Below are 10,411 nucleotides of genomic sequence, written 5' to 3'. Positions count from 1 at the left end.
TCATTAGTCTAATAAAAAATAAGCAAACCGATTGAAAGACTAATATATTATCTATCAAGTCCAATTGCAGAGATTTTTTATCTTGGGCATTGGAGCAAATGACTCCTAGAAGATGTGACTGACTGAACTAACAGTACATCGGACTGAACCCAAGGAGAATAAATCTTGAATATGTTTATTTATTTATTCACTTGTAACGTTTAAAGTGTGACATACTTTAATACTGAGTGGATGATGGACTGTGTACGCATGACTCGTATATTTTGATGTAAGTAAAAGTCTGAGTTCAAATAGATGAGGAACCAAAAGCTAATGTGTAGGGTATACGACTTATACAATATGTAGCATCATTCACATTAGTAGAATCAATAGCCCAAGACATGAGTAATTGATATCCTCTCATTGACATTACATGATAGATGAAAGTAAACATGGTCACGAGTCGTTCGTCTTTGTGATGAATGACTTTATTACTATTTAATAGTAATTTAAGTTTCATGAAGGAAGCTGTAATGATTATCATGAGATAAAATAGAACCATATTGGGAGAGCAAATTTATCTCAAAGAAATTAAGGATATCCTATGAGGGAAATACACTTATGATAAAGTCATTGGATGAGCACTGACCAAGTTGTTTTCATAATGATATGTCATTAGGGAGAACTCAGTCACGATACTATAGTGGAATGACTTCGTGACTAAATGAGTTTATAATTAATAGGCGAAAAGCTGAAACTTAATCATAAATCATTTGAACTCTAATCACATATGTCCAATTGGTCCCTCCGCTAACTCGTTGAAACCGAAAATAAATTGCATATTGAATCAAATGAACATAAATAGATAGAAATGATATAGTTGGAGAAATGAAAAACATTCAGAAATAAATGTGGTTTTCTCACTAAATGAAAATGACCCGAAAAATAATTTATGAGTTTTCAAATTATTAATTAATTGAAGTTTGAAAATGAAATTAAACTAATCAGTCATAGTGAATTCATTGAATGTAGAAATATTAAATATATTTTCTCAAAGATTTTTTTCGGTAAAGTTGCAATGATTTTAATAGAATTAGAATCAAGTTTAGAAAATTATTTAATTGAGAAGTTAATTTATTTATTTAAATTAATTTACAATATTTATTTTGGAGAAAAGAAAAACATGTATTGGGTTGGATTGAATTACAAAGTACTACTATGTTAAAAGTTCAGGAAGTGGATCCAATATGGGAGAGGCCTAAAAGCCCTTCATGCTATTATATGGGATAACAAACCCTAGTATATTTAACTAGGGTTGTCGCCTCTCTCTTTCCTAGTTAGACTAGGATTTTATTTTTTATTGAAATATACTTCTAGTAATTTAACAAGGTTTTCACTTTTTCTCCCTATAAATAGATAACACTGGTAGGGCTAAATACACAACTTTGAGATATTGTTATTATACCCAAAAATAGTGAGAATTTATTTTCTAAGTATAAATTCTATTTTTCAGAATAATAATTCTACTGGTTTTTATTAAAAGAGATTTGATTTCCCACTGAAAGTAAAGTAAGTATTTTTTTTTGTGCTATGTTTGATTTGCATTCGTTCAAGCCCACACTCGAAGCAGTTCATTTTACGAGAATATCGGAGAAGGCTGTTCAGTTGAAAGTCAAGAACAACAAAGATCCGTCTATCAAAAAACACAGGTGCAATTTCGATAAAGGGTTTATCGCTATAAATATCACAAATGAGTTTGGTTTTCAAAATTTTAATTTTCCGCTATGCAAGAAAACTGTTTTCAAACCAAATGTTTTCAAATTGGATTTTTTTTCCAATAGTATGGAGGAGGTTACACCCCTACCTAAGCATATACTATAGCTATAATTTTACATGTTTACTCGTTGGTAAGTTAGTGTTTATGTACATGTAAATCCTTATATTTCCATTTATATAGATTTTTAATTTGACACATTTTATGAAATGTATGATTCTCTTATTGCATAAACCCAGGATGTTAGGTCAAATTTGCTACATATATGTGCAATCTTGGGCGGTCGGGTCAATGGTTGCCACATATACAACGTGTAATCCTGGACCATCATGTCAATGGTTGCCACATCTTACAACGTGTAATCATGAGCCGTTTTTAAGTTACCTATTGCCATATATACAATGTAGAACCTCGAGTCATTAAGTCAATGGTATGACTCCTAATGATACCCTTCCATGACATAATTCCTAATAGTACCATCCAAGATATGGCTCTTAATGATACCTTTAAACTTGAAATTATATAGGGTTTTTCTATATATTTTTACCACCTTTTGACGTAATAATTATATTAATATTGAGTAATTGTTAATAAATTAAGTGGATTTTGCTTAAATGTTAATATGAGACATGAATTTATAAAGTATGTGAAATTATGCTTTATTTCATGATTTTTGTGCATAAATTATATTATTTTCATGTTAATTATTGATATGAGATTTTTATTATGCAGTGGGTCTATGGAAGAGGAGATTACCATAAGGATGCATGGACATGGACACATCCACCTTACTTGGATGGTAATACCATGCAAAATTAGGTCATAAAGATGCTAATTTGACCCAGTTAAAGTAAGTTACAAAGTGAATATGTCTGATTAATTTTTGGATCATGAAATCGTACAACAAGGGGGAGTTCAACCCAATTTTGGCACAAGCATTTAGCTGCCCAAAAATCAACTTTGGGAAATTTCATTAGGAGTCCCTGCAGTTGCAATTTAATCAGAAATCGACACACAAACTATGCCTTTGGAACCGTCCACTCTATGCTAATTATAGCATGATTTTGTGTTTGAAATTATCAACCAAACTAGCTCCCTTTCCATAATTTGTGGTCGGCTATGAAATGGAGAAGGTGGAGGGATTTTAAACTCTATTTTTAGTAAACTTCACCCTTACCTTCACCTATAAATACCACATTACTCATTCCTCATTCTTCATCCCTTCATTCATAACACATCTTTCAATATCTACATTCTTTTCTCTCATTCCATTTCCCTTTCATTTTTCCCCACACTTAGCAACTCCATTTTCCCTTCCATTCTTTAGCCAACAAAAGCCTTGGCAAGGCCATCTCTTGGCCAGCCACCTTGAGAAACCCTTAGCAAAGGAGCAACGGGTGGACCAGAGAAACACCTCAGTTAGAAAGATCTAAAAGGCTACTGAATTGAATTAGAGTTTACTCTTTCCTCCTTGTTGTTTAATTTAAACATCTTTGCTATGTGTTTATTTACCTTGCAATCAACAATGATAGCTTAATTTTGTTTAGCTAGGATGATTTTGTTAATTCAATAATATTTGTTTGATTCATGTTTAACATGTTTGTGCCTCCATCGATCATGTTTTCAATTAAAATTAAGATGTATTTCACTCATACGTAATTGGATGCATTCAAATTAATTGAGTGATCCTAACCAGACAACAACTAGTAGGCACATAATTGAAAATTGTAATGCTCAATTTAGATCATTAAACCTGGCTAAATTAGAGGTTCATAATATCTTCAGTTAGCTATATTATCTTGCATAGTTTTTAGGTTTATGTGATTAAACTGTTTAAAACTTGATTGCCCATGTTACCTTGCATAAATACTAAGAAACCCTTAGTTTAATATGATTAATAAATTACATGTTTAACTAAGTAAAAGATTCGAACGGACTTAATTTGGTTTCTAAACTAATGAAAGATTGAGTTATCATGGAATGTTTTCCGAACACTGTTAAGCATGATAAAAATGAATTAAGTTGATTAATGTAATTATCCTAGCCTATACATGTTATTGATTGTTGAAGTTGTGTTTCTGTTGCTAAAATCCATTCATACATTTAGATAATTTTGCATACTTGGTTTAAAATTGCATTAGGGATCACTCAAATTATTGTGTTTTTATACAAAATTGTGAATTTATAATTTTGCAAATAATCGATTAACACACAGCCCCTGTGGAGACGATAACTTATTTTACTTACTTATTACTCGAATGACTGTAAACACTTGCACAAAAATCTCATTACAAGTTTTTGACGCTGTTGCCGGGGACTGTTGCCTTAATCATTCTTTGTGAAATTATTTTTGCAGTTTGGTTTTTATTTAATTTCTAACATTACGAATTTGTTCTTTATTTGTGATTTATTTATCAGGTGTTTACGAGTATAGATCAAATCACCGATCTATTACTTATAGACCCTAAAATTGAGCGAACATTTTGACAAATAAGACGTGAGAGATTAGCTCAAAGACAAATCGAGATGAACCTTGGAAATCAAAATGATGAACAAGGTAATGGTTCAGTCATGTGCACAACCCAATCCTTATTGCTGATGATAGGGATCGTGCCATAAGAGAATACGCCGTGCCACTCTTCAATGAGTTAAATCCAGGAGTTAAGAGGCCGGATATCGAGGCACCCCAATTTGAACTGAAATCAGTGATGTTTTAAATGCTCCAAATGATGGGCCAGTTTAGTGGTATGCCCATGGAAGAGCCACATATTCACCTTCGATTATTCATAGAGAGGAGTGATTCGTGTAAGATAGCTGGTGTGACTAAAGATGCGTTAAGGTTAAAGCCATTTTCATATTCATTGTAGGATCAAGCACAAGCATGGCTGAATTCGTTGCCACCAAGTTCAATTTCTACATGGCAAGAATTAGCATAAATGTAACACCCTATACCTGGTCTAGTCGTCAAGCCCAAATACAGGATACCACACCACCATCTCATCTCACTCATAACAAGTGGAAAGCCTATTTTAAGCAAAACATCCTTTATTATAATATGATTGTAGGTTTTAGGCCACTTAATTGGTTAATTATCATTATTACATGCAAAACATACCATAAACATTCTTAAAAAGGAGTACTGACATGCACAAGGTCCATTTAGCAAAATTCTCAAAATGTGCTCGTTGGTATCTATATTGACACTAAGGTATCAATATTTTCTTTGTGTGGTATCGATACCACCTGGAAAAATGACAACAAACATGCATTTTGTTTCTTAACTAAATCCTAAAGTCTCGAAAATTATTAGTACCTAACATGAAATATCGATACTTTGTCCCCGAGTATTAATACTCGAGCAAAGGTATCAATACCATATCCCTATTCTGACTTTCTACACATTTTGAAACATTGAGGTGTCGATTTTAAACCCCAAATATCGACACCTTTGCCCCTAGGTATAGAATATAGCATACACATGTAATTAACTCATCTCAAAACAATTCCAAGGCATCATGCAACAAATACTTTGATTAATACTCATCCGATGGCTAAATTTAATAGTTCAAATCATCAAAATGTGGCCAAGCAAGAAACATCGTGCCAACATATATGTTTATAGTCCAAAGAATATATATATACTTAGAAAACTAAAAACAAGAGCAAAATTGTTAAATAGTCCAAATACATCATGGCAATAACCAACCATAAAACTACCACATTGCCTTATTCCCCAAAAGGAAAATAAATAAATGAATAAAAATCTACGAAAATAAATGAGACTCCTTTGGATAACCACAACGCCTACACTGAACCATTACTAATCTGTAGCTGTTGAAAAGAGTGTGTAAGCTTAAACAAGGTTAGTGAATGAATAGAATATCCACAACGCAAACATACCATCATGCATTCACAATCAACCATTTTCTCATAAGTACAATACTCTTTGGTTGATAACATATAGTACTATAATGTGCATTATCTATAATCCATTCGCATAGCAAATACATACTCATTCAAGAATACATCATATAACGCATAGATACATATATCCATAGTTATAAAAGTTAAGATAGATTGACACTTGAGGTATGAAACATATAGTGAGCTAAATCATTACTCATCGGATACACGGATCTCTATCACACCAAACATATACTCATAAAGTAAAGCATGTCCTAGAAGTGAAGAATGTAGCTAACACTCTCCTTATTCCGCCTCAAATGTCCCGTTGAATGGAGCTTAGCTCACATTCCCTTATCCTTCCAACTTGTCCTAGGGCCTCAGCGCCAAAAATCACTATACATATAGGTGAGTACTCACAATCCTATGGCATGCCAACTATATTCAACGGTCTCATAAGGTCACAAGGCCAAAATATTTGAAACAATCACAAATCACTTACCGTTTATCCATGCACTATCACTGCATGTTAACATCATTTGCAAAACATTGTCACTATCATATAACATACATATATTACACATAAAGTTTCACTTTTCACAATCATTACCATACCCACATATCACATACTTGAGATTCTCATCACTATGCACAAATACATAAACATCTAAGCACATAAATTACAATAAATATAAGTACAAGAAAACTTACACTCAGAATTTAGAGTAGGGGTTTAGGCTACTACTAAGTTCTCAAATGACACATGTCTCATGTGTAGGAATAGATATTCCATACACTTACCCAATACACTTTTCTCGAAAAGCTGAAAGCTTGAATAATCTCTTCCTTAGCCCATAGCAAGCTCTAATGAATTCAAGGCTTTAGACACAACAATCATACAATAACCACAATCAAATAACAACTAATGATTCACTCAAACCAACCAAATCACTAGTCTAAGTTAAGTTTCCAAGTAGCTCAAAACCATTAACTTAACAAACTTAAAATGATCATAACTCAGCCTACGCTTAACCTTTTCACTTAAAATAAATTCCATTCATCTTATTAATCATCTACGCCTAATTCCAAACCTTTAAATTACACTAAAATACACAGTTCATGGTATCGATATTTTTCGACATCTTTTAGGCAATTTTCATAAAGTTCGTTAGAACATGAGAAATCATTAACAAATCTTCAATTCAAGTTTAAATACCTCTCAATCACATTGAGACTAATAGAAAAACATTTTAAAATCACATTTTTACTCAAAAATTTGAATTTCACCATTAACGACTTTATTTTCAACTTTTATTAAAATTTTGTGATTTGAGGGCTAATAATTCAATTTTACGAACTAGATATCATGGAAAACTCATAAGAATTCAAAATTTTACCTTTGATGGAAGATTAAATGAGTTTTGACGCAAATCTAAAAAACCCACGTTTATGAGTTTTGATGAAAGATTAAATGATGGAATCTTTGGAGTTTTTGAGTGTTTTTCTTGGGGATTTATGAAGGTAATTAGCTTGGGAACGTTAGGAAATCAAAGTGCTATGGTTTGGGAAGCAAAAACCAGTGGAATAGCATGGAAGAAAGCAAGGGACAACAAGCTTGGTGTTTGGAGAAATCCTATTGTGAAAACAAGCCTGGGAATAGGGTTTTTAAGTACAATTTTGAAAACTGGTAAAACTGCAGCATAAATACTTACTATTTCGACTCTATTGCAATTCAGTCTTTTTTTCTAAAATTAAGGGTTCCTAAACCATATTTTCAAAATTTTATTTAACAGTTATAATGCCAGAGTCAAATATAACTTTGGTTTACCAAGCTACGAAATTCTGAGCACTCTAGAGCTAAAATTCTTAAAATACCCTTAAAACTCCTAGGCTCTATTTTGGGACAATTCTTCCCCTTTAAAATGAATTTCTTCCTCAAAATTACCTAAACTAAACAAATAAGGATATTGCTGCCTCATTGTCTCTTCAGCTTTCCAAGTAGCCTCTTCAGACCTGTGGTTATGCCATAAAACCTTAACCAATGAAACTCTTTTATTACGCAAGACCTTCTCCCCACAAGCTAAAATCTCTACTGGCTCTTCTTCATAGGTAAGATCATCTTGAATTTCAACTTCCTCAAATGGCACAATATGCGACGGGTCTGAACGATACTTCCACAACATCGACACATGAAAAACATCGTGAATTCGCTCAAGTTCTGGCGGTAACTTGAGACGATAAGCTACCAAACCAACCCTTTCAACAACTTCATAAGGGCTAATATATCTTGGACTTAACTTACCCTTCCTGCTAAATCTCAAAACTTTCTTCCAAGGTGACAATTTTAAGAACACCTTATCACTAACTTGAAACTCAATATCTCTTTGCTCCAAACCTGAATAGGATTTCTGCCTATCAGACGCTGCTTTTAAATGATCATAAATTAGCTTTACCTTCTCTTCAGTTTCGTGAACTAAATCCGGTCCAACAACTCACCTCTCATCTAATTCCGCCCAACACGAAGGTGTTCTACAATTTTTTTCCATACAACGCCTCAAAAGGTGTCATTCGAATATTAGCTTGAAAACTGTTATTGTAAGCGAATTCTGCCCACAAAAAATATCGCTCCCAATACCACTAAACTCGATCACATAGCTTTACAACATATCTTTCAAAACTTGTATTACCCTTTTAGCTTGACCATTTGTTTGAATATGATAAGTCATACTAAAACTAAGTTTCGATCCTAAAGCTTCTTGTAAACTCTTCCAAAACCTTGATGTAAACTGTGGATCCCTATCTGAAATAATTGAAACTAGAACCCCACGGAGACGTACAATCTTAGCAATATACAACTCCCCCACTTCTGCAAAGAATAGTTGGTACGCACAGCTAAGAAATGCGTACTGTTTGAAAACCAATCAACTATAACCCACGCAGAATCTTTCCTCGATGGAGTTAAACGTAAACCCGAAACAAAATCCATAGTAATCATTTCCCACTTCTATTAAGGAATTGCAATCGCCTACATCAAACCTAAAGGAAACTGATGTTTAGCTTTCACCTTTTGAAGAACCAAACATTGAGCCACAAAATCCGTAACATCCCGCTTTAACCCAAGCCACATGTAAACTTTTCTAAGATCATGTTACATCTTCTCACTATTGGGATATATAGCGTAAGAGCTACTATGCGCCCCGATAAGAATCGATTGCATTAATTCTACATCATGCGGCACACACAACCTACTTCGAAAGTTCAAAATACCATCACCACCAACATCAAAATCTCCTTTAATACCCTACTCAACTTGTCGAATCCTCTTCAAAAGCTCCTAATCTAAAGACTCTTTCTCTTTAATTTGTTGCAATAAAGTTGGCCTCACTTGAAGTTCAGCTAGAAAACCACCATCACTAGCCAAACTTAAGCGTGCGAACATAACTCTCAACTCTGCTATTGACTTTCTACTCAAAGCATCAACAACTGCACTCGCCTTGTCAGGATGATACTCTATCATACAATCATAATCCTTTAACAACTCAATACAACACCTCAGCCTTAAATTCAACTCCTTTTAGGTGAAAAGGTACTTAAGGCTCTTATGATCCGTATAGATAACACACTTCTCTCCAAACAAATAATGACACCAAATCTTGAGTGCAAAAACCACAACAGCTAACTCCAAATCATGAGTGGGATAATTGCGCTCATGAGTCTTCAACTGCCTCGAGGCATAAGCCACTACATTTCCCTCTTGCATCAATACATAACCAAGACCCAAATACAAAGCACCATTATAAACCAAAAAATCTTTTCCAAGTTCCGGTGAATCAACACTAGTGATTTAGTCAAAACTTCCTTGAGCTGGTCAAAAATCTTTTGCCTAGCCTCAGTCCATTCAAACACCACATCTTTCTAAAGTAGTTTCGTTAAAGGTGCAGCAATAAGAGGAAAACCTTCAACGAATCTGCGATAATAACTAGTTAAACCCAAGAAACTTCTAACTTTCATAACACTCCTAGGCGGCTTCCACTCTAAGATCGCCTCAATCTTCTTATGATCCACTTGAAGTCCTTCTGTTGATACAACATGACCTAAGAATGCCATTTCCTTAAGCCAAAATTCACACTTACTTAACTTCGCATACAACTGCTTATCTCGCAGAACCTGCAAGACAACCCTTAAGTGTTCATTGTGATCCTCCTCAGAATGAGAGTACACTAAAATATCATCTATGAAAACAAATACAAATTGATATAAATACAAATGGAACACTCGATTAATCAAACCTATGAATGCAGCAGAAGCATTAGTTAATCAAAACGACATCACTAAGAACTTACAATGCTCATACCGAGTCTTAAAAGTAGTTTTTAGCATATTAGACTCATTCACCTTCAACTGATAATACCCAGATCTAAGATCAATCTTCAAAAACACTGTTGCACCTTAAAACTGATCAAAAAAATCATCAATTCAGGGCAAATGATACTTATTCTTAATGGCCAACTTGTTCAACTGCCTATAATCAATACACATCCGCATCAAACCATTCTTCTTCTTCACAAGAAAAATTGGTGCACCCCACAGAGATACACTCGATCAAATAAACCCCCTATCAAGTAACTCTTACAATTGAATCTTCAATTTCTTAAACTCTTTTGGTGCCATGTGATAGGGTGCAATGAAAACACATCAAGAAAATCCTTAACAGTGCGAATATCTTGAACTTTTAACTCCTTACTAACAGAATTC

Source organism: Gossypium raimondii, chromosome 10 (genome assembly GCF_025698545.1).
Source record: "Gossypium raimondii isolate GPD5lz chromosome 10, ASM2569854v1, whole genome shotgun sequence".
NCBI lineage: Eukaryota > Viridiplantae > Streptophyta > Magnoliopsida > Malvales > Malvaceae > Gossypium > Gossypium raimondii.
This window is presented reverse-complemented; position numbering follows the sequence as displayed.